Genomic DNA, 14,796 nt, shown 5'->3' with positions numbered 1-14,796 from the left:
AGTTCTGCCTCTGCCCCTCAAATACGTGCATGGAAGCACGGAGTGCTTTATCACTGCAAGTGGTCACTGCCCTGTGCTGTGCCGTTAATCCCAGAATTACCACTTTCTGTAGTGGTAATTCTGTATGGTCTATAGGAACCATGACCTTGCTCGGTACACCAATAGTTGGATGTTTTTATGTTGAATTGCCTTGCAGCTGCTGCCTAAAGGTTGCATGGCCTGCCTAGCAATGGTGAACTTTAATAAAAGGCAGCACACCTGCACTAGCAAGGGCAGGGAAAAAATACAGTCGTTAGCACTGGCAACAATTTACTTGTTGACCATGGTCCCCAGAGCAAATGTATTTCTGTGCTTTGCTGGTTTGCTTTGCTATTTTGAGAGGCTGTGTGGCCTAAAGGCTTAAAATAAGGAGTAAATATCACTTACTTGGTTTCCCTGTCCTGTACAGTGGAGATGCCGATAGTAGCTGTCCATCACCAAACTCGGGCAGAATAAATTAGTTCATGTTAGCACAGTTCTTTGAAACAATGCTTGAACCTGCTTACTGTTGAGAATCTTTACCCCAGAAGCAAAAGGAGCCTGGTCCTTTGTAGATCCAGAAAGGCAGGAGGAGCTCTAGACTAATGGTGCCATCAGTGACTTCCCTTGGCAAACCTGGTTAATCAGAGAGGGCCTCAGATTCTAGGTGATGGGTGCTCAAATAAAGGATGCACAGATAAAAATACTACTCGTCAAAGAGGTCTTCCAAATTCACGGCACTGAGGGAAGAGGTGAATAAATCTTGTAACAGACGAAAAGGGATTAAGTGTTCAGGCCACAAAAAATAGGTCAGATACAAAACATCCCACATCCATGTTCATCATACAGTATAAGAGGAGCTGAACTTGCTCTGTGACCTCAGAACCAAGGTAGCTCAAAAGATGCCAGTTAGCTGATCACTGTAAATATAAAGAGGGCAAACACACTTCACATTTATCTTAAGCTAATGGGTATTTTCTTTCTCCTGGAAACAAATTATATCAAAATAACAACTGTTCTTGATCTTTTTCTTTTTTTTTTTCCCTTTTTTTTTTTGTGTGTGTTGGGTATTAATTACCTATATCCTACAAGTCATGAACAAAGATAATATATTTTCATTTTGTGGTAATGACTCTGATTACACCATGCAGGGGACCATGCAACGGGCAGTATTTGTATGATTTAGTGAAGACAAATATTTATCTTCCATAGAGGTGTTGTGGCTAAGCAGATCATACGCTCATTACACAAATCACATCTGGGATCTGTTTCTCGATCTATCATTTTACCTGTTGCAGAATTAGAGTGCCAGCTCTGAGCTGTACTTTCTTACCTGTTGAAGTCTGAAGTACTAACACATCTATTTTTTTTAGATATCTGTCTGAAGATAGATAATGATAAGAATTATTACACCTCTTTGTCTACCATTTAGATCCAATAGAAGTATTGTGTGCAGAATATATTTTTTCTTGTTTATTGAAGCACATATTTATTTGTGTGTGTTTTCAGGGCAGATGGTTTTGGGGACATAAATCTTTCTGGTCACTATTGGTAAGGGAGAAAGACCTTTCCTCCATCCTCCTCCTGAAAGGCTGACTTCTTAGATTCATAAATTGATGTTTTGACACAGCTCTCTCAGAATAAAAAACTTTTTTTCAGTGTTCTCATGTTTACAGTGCAGAACAAAAACAAACTGTGAAACACTGATGGGTGTCACCAAATGAAATTGGCATTCTCCAGCCATCTCTAATTTCCACAGTAGGCTCACACACGACTTACTTAGTCCTTTGTGAATTCATCTGACTGTGACTCCCTATGTAACCATTATTCCATGAGCTGCCACACACTGTTAGCATGTCCTCAAATTACTTCAGTGCTATTTACCTTCAAAAATTTTGTCCAAGAAAAAGATAACCTATAGTCCAGATTATTCTTCCAATCAGAAATCCTGGACAAGTGGCACAGTCTAATAATAACCTTAGTTTTGCCAGATTTTAAAATATCAGCAAGGAAGTTCTATTAAAAACAACAGTAAATGAACAGAAATTAGTGAATCCAGCCACTCTCCTGCTCATGGTCACTTCTACTGAAAAAACTCAGGTGTCCTACCCAAAGTCTGGACTACCTGAGCCAAGGGATCTAAATTACATCAACAGACATCTAGAGCTCAGAAGTTCCACATCACAGTGTGGGAACTATGGCTGGCTAGTGTTGTGGTTTAACTCTAGCAGGCAGCTAAGCGCAACACAGTCACTTGCTCACTCCCCCCCACCAGTGGGATGGGAGAGAGAATCAGAAGGATAAAAGTGACAAGACTTGTGGGTTGAGATAAAGACAGTTTAATAATTTAAAAAAAAAAAAAAAGTGATTAAAAAAAACAATTGCTCACCACCAGCCAACTGATGCCCAGCCTGCCAACCTGTCCCCAGGCAACGGCAGCCCTGGCAAACTTCCCCTGCCCCTCTATTTATTACTGAGCACAACATCATATGGTATGGAATATCCATTTGATCAGTTGGGGTCAACTGTCCTGGCTGTGTCCTCTCCCAACTTCTTGCCCACCTCCAGCCTACTCGCTGGTGGGGCAGAGTGAAAAGTAGAAAAGACCTTGATGCTATGTAAGCACTGCTCAGCAATAGCTAAAACATTGGTGTGTTAACAACACTGTTGTCATCACAAATCCAAAACATAGCACCATACAAGCTACTATGAAGAAAATTAACTCTATCCCAGACAAAACCAATACAGCTAGCTACCAACAACGTGGACAGAAACTGGCCAGGAAAAAGCCCCAAATCTTCTTGCCCATAGACACACAAAGAGGCTGAAACTTAATCTAGGGGTATATAAATAGCCAGAAAGATTGAGCACAAAGGGTCATTCTTCATCTGGATTCTTATTAGTCAATTCGCACAGTTGCCTGCTGACTGAACTATCTTCTATGAATCTTAGGTCTTAAACTTCTACAGGAAGACCCAAGTACCTGGCTCAGGGCTACAGGTTAATGTGGTACAAACTAGTTCATTTTGCAGGACTAAACCTAGCTGCTTATCCTTCAAAGGCCCAGAGGATGGCTTGGGATGATGAAAAGAGAGTTTCTGTTCTGTATATGTTTCCCTGTTTATTATTATTACCTGGAAGTGAAGAGATTTTGGTCTTTGTTCTCCAGCATGTTTTGTTTAGGCTCAGTTCAGTAACAGCTTGTACAAAAAACTGGGATTGATATAAGGAACACTTTTGTAGGTATTGCCATTTTCTTTTCATAAAATCACGCTCAACGTAGACCAGAAGTGGAAATCTCTGTCAGAAAGGGCCATTAGAGAATAACATGAAGTCTGTAAAATGTGCTGGTGTTCACCAATACATTAATATAGGGAAGACTCTGGGAAAAAAGAAGGAAAAAAATAAATAAAAAAACAGTCATGGGGGAAAAACCAACCAACCAAACACAAACCAAACAAACCACCATAGTTCACAGATAAAAAAGTATGGAAATTTTCTGATACATTTTTCTTTTATTTTAAAGAACAATCCAAACCACATTGTCCATGTTTCCAGTTACTGGTACAGTGGGTGGGCCCTAATTCAGTGAAACACCAGTACAGAGATGTAATATTAATCATGTGCTTGAATCTAACCCTATTTCATGAGTATTTAGACACATAAATTTTAACTATGTTGAATCAGAGACTTGAGTAGGAGGAACAAATAACCCATCCATTAAATGAAATAGATACGTTCCTGGTTGCTGCTCTCTTAATAATCTGTGCTATAGCACCTTTTCCACATGTACCTTTCCACATGTTACTTGAAAGACTGTAATTAGTAATGTCTCATAACACTCCTTTGAGGGAGATAATCACTGTAGCGATTTTTCAGGTTAGAAAAGGAAGCCAAGACAGATTGTAGCCTATACAGGGGAGGTTTAGATTGGATATTAGGAAAAATTTCTTCACCAGCAGGGTTGTCAAGCATTGGAACAGGCTGCCTAGGGAAATGGTTGAGTCACTATCTCTGGAGGTATTTAAAAGATGTGTAGATGTGGTGCTTAGGGACATGGTTTAGTGGTGGACTTGGCAGTGTTAGGTTAACGGTTGGACTCGATGATCTTAAGGGTCTTTTCCAGCCTAAATGATTCTGTACTTTTGTTAAGTCCTTCAGCTTTTTTACAACTAACTTGAAATACCAAAGCCCTAATTCTCAGTGACAGCTCTTCTGCACAACAGCCACACACACCTTACACACTCAGCAGTTCGGCCAGAGCAGCTTTGTGTTTGGAGCACAAGTGCTGTATACCTATACTTGAAGGAACTGTTTTAAAAACTGGCACTTAAGTGATTCATTAAAGCAATAATCCTGACTCCTGGGCTTATTCTTTAGTCCCTGAGGTCCAGTTCAGAACATAACGTCCCTGTTCAGGAAAGCAACCAAGGATCTGTTAACCTTTAAACCAACACTTTTGTGCTGAACATTGAGCACTCACTTAGGTGTTTTCATGAACTGATATTCTGATTACACCATTGGGAATCATCATAGAACATCCCCAGGTGTTACAAACCCTAGGTTTGTCTTTCATATGGAAATAGGAATGAAAAAACCTTTCCGTCATGGTTTACGAAAGTAGCCTTTTTACTTGAGTCAGTTGCTGTACACAAATTCAGCTTTAATGGTACCTATAATATTTCAAAAGCAGACATGCAAAATTAAATAGATATAATCAATTGGAATAACACACTGGGCTACGCGGTTCAGGTAGTCAGGTATGGTTGTTCCCTGAAGAGACAAATCAGGAGCAGAATATTAGCAGTCTCAGTATTTTATTAAGTTTGGACCAGGGAGTGACTTTTTTCTAAAGGTGCTGAAAAACATTGACATGTGAATATTCCAAGTGGTTCATAATGAAATGCAACTAGATTTACTTCAACATGTTTGTCTTTAATGTCAAAAAGGGTCTATCTTTCTACTCTGGAGGAAAAACATATTTTCTTTTTTCTACAGGGCTTATACAAGGTTCCACTGCATTATCTGTTGGCTCTACAAGTGATGCAAGAAGGAATTGCTCTTAGCAAAGGCTATTCAGTTGTTGAAATGTGTGTGGTACAGTGAGGAAGAGTATAAATTACGGTAATTTGGTATTGGTGGTAAAAAAGGTGGTTTGATGAAAAGACACTCTTTTGACCTAGCAGAAGTCCACACTGATAAACTGGCAGATGAAAAAACATATGAAAAGAAGTAGATTTTAGCTATTTCTCATTCTAAAGGTTCATACAGGAATCAGACACTAACAGATCCAGGTCTCCATTTCTGTGTAAGATTACCACATGTTAGAATCTATAGTCTTGCTGGATCACCAAACAATATTAAAAGTGTGCCTGCAAGACACATTTCTAAAGTGCTCCAGAGCTCATGCAGTTTGCTGGCTGAGCTTGACCATGTGTGATTCATTGCTCTTAATAATCATTGCAGCAATGTGGAACTTCATCTGAGACCTTTCTCTTTCTAATTTAAAGGCTTATTAGAAAGGCTGCTTATACTTGATTTAATGTCAGCTTGAGCTACAAAACTATTGTCATGTCTCCTCAAGAGTCTGTTCCTTTCCATGCAAAGCAATTCAGCCAATGAGCTACTGCACAGGAATGTAAAAACAAGTAATTTTAAGATGTGCAATATGTAAATACTGCCAGAGGGTCCATACATTCTATATCTGCTGAGTCAAACCGCATCAGAAATTTTTGTTGTTGTTTTTTATTAATATTGTAATTCTTAAACATATCATATTGACAGAAAATTACCTAAAATAATAGAAGGAAGCAAAGAATGGCTTCTTACTGTCATGTTTCATAGGCGTATATCACCCTTTCTAGATGGGAATAATGCTCAGTTTTCAACAAAGGAGACAAGTAAATTCTCCAGGGTGCTTAGGAATATACTTAGTTTTTTTCTGTGATGATAATGAAGATGAGGAAAGAAAAAAGCATGGCAGGATTTTTAACTTTTATGGAAAGGTATTATTGACTACAGTTCAAAACTGCACAGGAAAAAAAAAAAGATTATTTAAGAGTAAAGAAGTGAGTTATGGAATATGTGACAGTAACTGTTATTAATCTTATCTTGATTCTCAAACTGAAGTTTGAAAAGCTGTAGATATACAGCTGGTATAAGTCAGTACAACTTCATTGCAACTGCTATAAAAAGGAATGAGGGGAAGTCTGAGCAACTCCATTTGGTAGAATTTTTTTTTCCTTCAAAGAATAAGTAGATATGAGAGGAATGATACACTAAAGAAAGTGAAAGTTATAATTTAGCACTCAACCATTAGTAATAAAAGTGTTTATAAATTAGTTCTGACAAATGGACTCCAGCAGCAGTTCAGAAGAATGCAGTGAATTGAGAAGGGTGTTTGTGCTGGACTAGAAGCAATAGAAGAAGTGAAGAAAGGTGAATACATTAACAAGTTTGGTGGCTGAACAACAGCACAGTGAATGAAGATCAGTGGTGATAAATACAAAGCAGTAGATGCTAGAGAAGAAAAAAAAAATACACGCTGATGTAATTTGCTGAAGTTTTTCAGTTAAACCTACGAGTGACGTGGGTATAATTCCAGACAGATTAGCAAAGATATGTTTAGTGTTCAGCTAAGTAAATAAGGCAGAAGGATCTTAAGCAATGAGGTTTACACTGATTTATGAAATAATATTAGGCAATCATATTAGAACATTACACAGGCCATCTATCTAAGTGGTGTGGTTTCATCTGGAATAGTATCTGCTATAAAATGACCTTGGCTCAAGAAAGGTACTGTATTGGGTGCTCAGAAAGGGAAAAAGAATTGTCATGAAGCATGAAAAAAACAGAAACTCTTGGCTGAACAGAGGGTGAAGGAAAAAATATGGAATCCTTACCCTTAGAAAGTAGGGACATAGGAAAGATTATGGGAAGAGTAAAGATCCAGTGAATAATTCCATTATGGGAATTCACTGTTACGAGATGGGAAATTGCTGTTCTTACCATGTCAAACAAAAAAAACTGTGGTGGAGGCCATCAGTTGAGGTTAAAGGTATCAACTTCAAAACTCATAAAAGCAAATACATTTTTCGCAAACTTAATTGAACTGTAAAACACATAATTACACTGTAGTTCTCAAAGTCAAGGATGACCCTGAGCATGAAAACATCACAAGGTTCAAAGAAGAACAGGACATTTCTAGTCATACCAGCAATATCCTAAGTTATAGTAGCAAATGCTAAGATGAACAGCAGAAGAGACAACAAAAACCATGCAGGAGAATTTATGCAGCTGTATTTCTCTGTGATTAGAAGAAGACTTCTTGGAGGAGGCAGATTATATCATGTCTAGGGGAGAAACTGCTTTGCTCTTTCTATAGAAATACCTGATTCTGGCCATTGTTGGAGAAAGGCTGCTAAATTTACCAGTCTACAGACTGGGAATTCTTTACTTTCCTCATGCGGTGACCCTGAGACACACAAAAAAACTTCAAAAGAAATTCCAGCTGTGAAGGAGACGAAGTGAGAAATGTAGAGACAATGAACATGGAACTCAATTTAAAGAGCAAGGGAAACAAATAAAAGATATATTTCTAAAGCCATATCTACAGAGGACAGTGGAGTGTAACACAGAAGCTACCAAGCTGGCCCTCAGAGAGCTGGCACACTTGGGAGATATCAGTTCAGGTACTGAAAACAGAGCAGTCACAACAACATGGAGTTTCATCTGGGCCAGTAAGCCCTGCTCCATAGAAGAGTTAATTAGAGAATATTGTGCCTAATTGCAGAAGCATCTCTGTCTCTGATGGCTCAGGACTCCTGGCACGGTACAGTGCAAAGCCTTGGTGAGTGTGTCACTCGTGTCACTACCAGTGGGTGAAAGGAAAAGGATAAAACAGTGTGGTATTGTTCCTGACCATGATGAGTGATGTCTGCCCCAGAACATATGACAAATAGAACAACTTTCACTCTGATTCAAATCAACAGCTCACTAGGCACTAAGGAGAAGGTGCTATCCAACATAGTTAATGGCAGGCTATTGTTAATGTCTAGTTTTAAGTGAACTTGTTCTTGTTGTTGTTACTATTATTGTTTGAATTCTCATCCCAGCTGTGTGTACATATGACCATCATGAAGTTAAGCCATTTAAACAGGCAATATTCTTCTCCTGCAAGCGTCACTGATCCATTAAGTGCCAATAGGCACAAAATACAACACTTTCAGGAGGAGAAAGCCAGAGAAAACAAGTAACCCATAGGAAAATGTGCACTGGAACCTAGGAGGTGTGGATTCCAAGCCCCTCTTCCCCAAAGAAACTGCATTCATTTTCCTGTTTGTATTTTCTATTAGGATGGATCTGAGCTGCCTGCAGAAGTAGTTTGCTAAAAAGGTGTTCAGGAATAGGTGTTCCTATTTTAACAATTCTGTTTCTGGATTTATGGGCTTTGGATAACTTCAAACAACCATTCACTCCATACGTGTGTTTGGGTGACTAGTATCAGTACTAGAGAGACTTTGTACAAACCCTGTGGCAGAATCAGAAGTAGAAAGAGGAAGTACCTACAGAGTCACACTACAAGAGAGCTTGGCTCCTGGGCTTGAAGTGCTTAAAGAGCAGCCAAAGCCCTTGACTTCATGCCCGGTGAAGATGAATTCTTGAGTCTGTTCATAAGGTAATATTTTGGGGAAAATATTTCCCACATAACTGTGACCCTGTTTAAATCTCTCCACCAAACCAACAGTCCTTGGCACTCTTCTGGAGTCACTGGAGCTTTGCACATAAAGCTGCCAAGGGTCCAGCTGCCCTGAGAAAAATTTGCATTTGAAATACCTCTTGGTCTTTCCCCAGCTAATTAAAATAAAAAGAAGTGCATGGCCTGCCTGACACCTGCCTTCCTATGTCCACACACCATCCCTGCGTATAATGTGAGTGAAGTGGACAGGTTTCCCGTGCCCGAGGTTCTCTGCAAAAAAGTTCCACTGACACTTTTGCAATAACACAACTATTTACTTAGAGCCTGTACTGGAAGGAGCTATTCATAGTCCTGAGCTTCAGGTTACTGTGTTCTTCAGTGCATGTTAGAGCTTCTCTGACACTTTTAAAGGACACAGTGAAATCTTCCTGATTTCTAGTCACCGACTCCAGCTAATGGGTACATGCAATGCACAGAAGCAGCCCTCTCCAGCTTGCTGCAGGGAGTCATCTTCCAAGGAACCCAGCATTAAAAACAACAGATGGGGCCGCAAAGGACATCACACCAGATGTGCAGCTGGTTATTGGTCTGCATGTGCCTAAGCAGCTGCAAACACACGTGGGAGCAAAGGCCGTGTGCGCAAAGGTGTGTGTGTGCGCGCGCACACGCAGACACAGGGACACACAGACCCACGGACACACAGACGCGGCACACGGACACACGCCCGGCGGCGGGCCGGCCGCTCTCCAGGGTGCTGCAGGCGGCGGCGCCGCGCTCCTCCGGCGGCTCCCGCGGCTCTGCCGTTTGCAGGAGTTTCCTATTTTCTGCCGATCAGAGACACTGCAGGCTATAAACCCCTGAGTTTCAGGTCAAGGAGGGCCCGTGCTTCTATGGTCAATGTCAAGTAAAACTTTCATGCCGTAAATAACCCACTCCACACACAGGCACACAATTTAGAGAAGATTTTATTTAACTCTTGGCCTTTTAAGAGCATTGTGCTACAGCTATAAAACATAACCTGTTATAAACACAATCGTATGACTGCTTGCCCTCTTGTTAATGTTTTTTAACTTCCATATCACTTAAATTGAGGTTTATAGTTCCTTCTTGTTTTCTTTCTCCTGAAAGTCACTTTTCTGTCTGTACTCAGAACTATGTCTGACAGCCTTGAACACATGCTATACCATCATTTTCAGAAGCTGTCTTCCCAAGCCTGGACAAAGGTGACACCCGTTCTCAGCAAATATATTTTGCAAATTATTCTGAAAATGTTTTCAGATCTGCCCACCTATACACTTACTCACTCACCTGGGACACTGCAACATTTGCAAAGAGCAATTATTCCTATACAAAAAAGTGCAGATCTGCAATTTATAGAGCTTTATTGATAGGCAAACTACTTGCATGCTTACATTAAAAAGTGCCTCCTCAGCTTTGCTGTGCCTAGCGGGATGCTCTTCCAGATACTGTGTTTATCCTTAATAAAACAGTAGATTTGATTTTCCAGTTCGCCACCTAGCTGCTCCGCACGAGAGGGGATCAGTTTGGCTTTGGAAATTAGACTCTGAGCACCATCTAAACCTGCTGGGAATTTCCATTTCATCAGTGTGGTCTGTTTTGAATAATTTCTAGTATGTCCGGCTTTGAGACCCAAAGGCCACGAAATCACTGTCGTCGTGCAGGGGAAAAGTGAAAGAAAAGCTTGGTGATTTTCTGTTAGTATGGCAGTGCTTAGTGTTACTGGTGGGTGAAAGCAATACACCTCCTTGCTAGCTGTGCTGGAGGACTTAAAGGTTTCTGGGAAAAAGAAACTGAGATGTTTTTAGTTCCCTAGCACTAGTGAGATCCACACTGCGATGTGTCAATGTTTCAGTGCCTTCCCCTGGCAGATCTAACTGTGCTTTATAACACTCCTATGGACACACTGCTCTGGACACAGCTAAGTGATTACATGCCCTTTTCTGTTAAAGGTTTGACCATCAGTTTATTTAACTCATTTAATTTCCGCTAGTAAGTGCCTATTAGCGATTTATTTGCATGGAGTCTGGCTCACTGTTGCCTCGGTTTGGATTTGTTCCTTCCTTTCTTCTTGCTCTCTGCAGTCCACACTGTCAGGATGATTTGCTGTTCCGTTGTCCCATTCTCGCCAGCATTTTCCCGTCATCTGTCAAACGCCTGCCTCCCTCGTGCGCAAAACCATTAAAATCAGCTCTCCATTGCAATGCTGGAGGTAAACGAGTGTGGAAGCCCCAGAGAGAGCTAAATAGCAGCAGAGCAGCGTGACGGGTGGTGGCGAGTACAGCCCACAGCCGCCTGCTGCCAGGGGCCAGGAGCAGCAGCCCCAGGGCCTGCACTGGTCCCTGCTGGGAGTGAGGTGTCCAGCTTGGCTGGGTGAGTGCGGCTGCCTCCCCATCTCACTTTGCACCTTGTTTAACAGCCCTGAGCTGCTTGGATCAAGTGCCCGTTTTCAGGTGTCTCTTCTTCCACAGAGAGATTAGGGCTTCTCCTGCTCTTCTCAGTCCCGTTGGCCTAAAACCAGTGGCAAAAACTCCAAGGGAAGAGGTGCTCTGAATAAACGTGGCTCTCGGAGCTACTTCTTTTCACTGAGAGGTGATGTGTCTGCCTCCAGCAGGGACTGGGGAGGGGACCAGGCCTCCAAAGGGAAATCAAGTATTTTGGTCTACAGAGCTGTCTGTCTCCTGGGCTTGCTCTCTTATTCCCCTGAGAAAGCCGTCTGCTGGCTGGGAAGCCAGTCGCATAAGCCATGGCAAACAGGTTGCAAGGTAGTCAAGCCATGGGGACCCCCTCCACCAAGCACCCCATGTCTAAGGGTGCACCCTCCCTCTTTCCCTCCTCCTAGGAAATGTCGCAAGTCGGAAACAACAAGCGAGGGGAGCCAGGCTGCTTTCCTCGGCCATCCTTATCTGTCTGGGGATAGAAAGAGGTTAACAGGAGGGAAGGTCTCATCTGCCCTGGCTCCAGGTGGACATGAGTGCCTCTGGGAGTGAGAGGTAAGCCAGCAGTTTCACCTGGGGTCTGCCCTTTTCTCGTACCCCCCCACAATCCCAACCTTATTGCAAGGGGGTGAAGCAGTCTTGGAGGGGACCTGCCCAGGGCACTTTGTTCTCAGCCCCTCGGTAGCCTCCCTCACTCTTGAGGGGACCTTGAGTCTCTGCGGATATCTCTGTGGCCCCCGGGTGCGTGTGAGGGCTGAATCGCAGAGCGACCGCACCCTCCTGGGTATAACAGAAAACATCACCTTGGAAGTGGTCCCCGGGTCCCTCTCCTCTCCTCGCCCACCCAAGCTATAAAACCCTCGGGACAGGGCGCTTGTCCTGCCAAAGCACACCCCAACGAGGCAGCTCCACGCCCCGGGGAAGGAGCCATTTGGGAGACGTGCAGCTAACGGCAGGGACACGGCCCGCAGCAAAGTCTTACTAGAGATCACTCGGCATCACTGAATACGGACGCGATTTCTTTTGGAAACCTCCTCGCTGAAAGTTGCTATCTTTGCCTCCCCTCCCCGGGAGCGTCTCTCGGTCCCTCCGCGGGAAGGGAAGATGATCATTAGCAAATACTGGTTTCCTCATGCGCTTTCCTTTTTTCTGCGAGCGAAGGGCTGAGCGCTTTGTTCTGTGGTTTTACGATGGATTTATCTCTACAGCTGTTTAGCACACCGTAAATGACTCGGCTCCCCCGTCCTCCCTCCTCTTGCAAGAGCGGGGGGCGGGGGGTGGGGGGGTGCATTTTAAATGTTTTAAGCTGAGGAACAGCATTTTTTTTTCCCTCAGGAGGTGTGTCTAGCACGTAGTGCTCCAAAGAGAGGAGCCGGTAATAACAGATGCTCTGTCCAACTTAAAAGGCGCTGCTTACCATGGAGTCACCGGGTGCCATCAAGATATATCTGCTGAGATTAAGAGCACGGCTCCGCGGGCTCAGGAAGGCAGCGCTGCGCACACGCGTTTCGGTGGGGGGGAAATCTCCGCTCTCCCCGGGCGGGCTGCAGACAAGGCGAGGTGGAGGTCCCACGGCAGGGTTTTCGGCACCGGCCTTTTATTTACGTGGGAGATCAGAGGGGGGGTGCGTGCGAGGAGGGGAGATGCTCCCCGGCTGGGGTGAGGTTTGCCCGGCGGAGGGTGCCTCTCCAGCGGCCCGAGCTCTGCAGCCGTGGGACCACACGGCGCTGAGCCGGGCGGCACTGGGGAGCCCCCTGCAGCTGGTGGAGCCGCGCCGAGCCACAGCCCCAGCCCGGAGGCACCTCCTGCCTTCACTCCAGCCGTGGGAAGCAGCGAGCTGCTGGAAGCGGGCCCTGCCCCGAGACCTCTGCCCCTCTCCTGCGACGGAGGGCGGGACAGTCCCAAGGAGTGCTCCTCGCTTTGGGCAGGGCTGACTCGTGCTCGCGGTGATTGAACTCTAATTAAATCTCCCGAAATCAACGTGCACAATCAGACACCCGCGACGTCGCTGGGAGGGAAAAAAATAACAACAGTAATAATAATAAGGGGAAGAGGAGGCGGGCATTGTCCCTTTTGAGGCTGCTGATCCTCTCGATTAATGAATGTTAACATATGATAAGCGCCAAGGTCTCGGAGACAGCCCGTGGGAGGTGCAGGGGGTGGCGAGGGCTGAGGCTGGGGCTCCATCTTGCAAAGGACGGGGCAGCCAGGCTATAGGGGTGGCGGTCCCCTGCCCCGGCGTGGATACGCCTGCGGCGGAGCAGCCCCTGTGCCGATCTCATCGGAGTTGCCCGGATAGCTGCCTCCTAACTCTGCTGTGAAGTCCAGGCAGAATTTTCTGTAAGGGCTGAGAAACCAAGGGGCAGACGTCAGGTCCCAGCTGCCTTGATGCTCATGAAGAGCTACAAGTGATCCAACCTTCAAACTCTGTGAAAGTGCTTTCAGGTAGAGAAACACAGACTTGTGTAACACTGAAGCATGAGTACCTCCAAAATTCAGAGCTCCCCACCTCCAAAATTAGCCCTGCCACCCAAGGCAGGGGAAATACCCACCCCAAGGCCGGGCAGAGTATTTCCAGAGTCCTTCTACCCTGAAGGTACATCACCCTTTCGGGGGTCAACCCGCCCCTGAGATCCTTCCAGGATCAACAGCTAAATGTATGCAAGTAGTATAGGAAGGTCCTCTGCCTGGGGCAAGCCCAGGCCAAGAAACACTCTCTGCAAAGTGAAGGGGTTGTTGGAGTGGAGAGGAGTGGTTGGGCTGTAGCTCTGTCGGTCCTTCAAGAAGGGAGATGGGGCAGGGGAGGCCAGGCAGGCAACAGCCAGAAGCCGGGGTCACCTTCATAAGGTGCACCTCTCTCTCCGCTTATCACTTCCCCCCTATTATTTTTTGGACAATAGATGAGATGGGTTCCCCTTGCCTGCTTCCAAGCCCGACAACCCCTATCTCAAGGGAAAAAGCATCACTCCAGACCACAAATCAATTCCGGTCCAGGAGAGAGGCAAACAAAGACAAAGCAAACCTAAAGGTGTTTATATCTAGATTACTTCCATCGAACTGGCAAGTTCCCTTAAGCAAAGTAAATACTTCTCAGCCTAATGACTATTAATTAAAGGTTTACACCCAAGGAAAATTAACTCTTGTTCGCAAAATGTATCTGTTTCCCCTAATTCGTTTGTCATTGTGCTGGGGAAGGAGCTTTCCATGAATATTTTAGCACAATAATCAGTTTAAAAAACTAAACTGGATTTAGTGTAACAACATTTTTCCACAGTGCGCGGAGACTCCGATGACTGCAATAATCTAAAAGCAAGATCTCTTTCTCTCTTTCGCCTGCCGTACGTCACTTTAGAATTACAGCTATCATGGAACTGCGAAAAAAAGTAACCAGAAATAAAGATGAGAGCGTTGCGGGGAAAGATGGGGAAGAGGTAACTGAAAAAGAAAAAAACCCCGTTTCTGATGTGCAAATTGTAGATAAAGACTTCTGATGAGGAAGAGGGGAGTGTCTGATGAGGAAGAGCGGAGAGTGTGTTGAGAGATAACAAGAACCAGTAATTTCTATTCAGCAAAGCCACCAAATCAGAGAGCAGTGCTGATCTTATTGGAGGAGAGCCTTCAACA

The sequence above is a fragment of the Mycteria americana genome, chromosome 1, assembly GCF_035582795.1.
Source record: "Mycteria americana isolate JAX WOST 10 ecotype Jacksonville Zoo and Gardens chromosome 1, USCA_MyAme_1.0, whole genome shotgun sequence".
Classification (NCBI taxonomy): domain Eukaryota; kingdom Metazoa; phylum Chordata; class Aves; order Ciconiiformes; family Ciconiidae; genus Mycteria; species Mycteria americana.
This window is presented reverse-complemented; position numbering follows the sequence as displayed.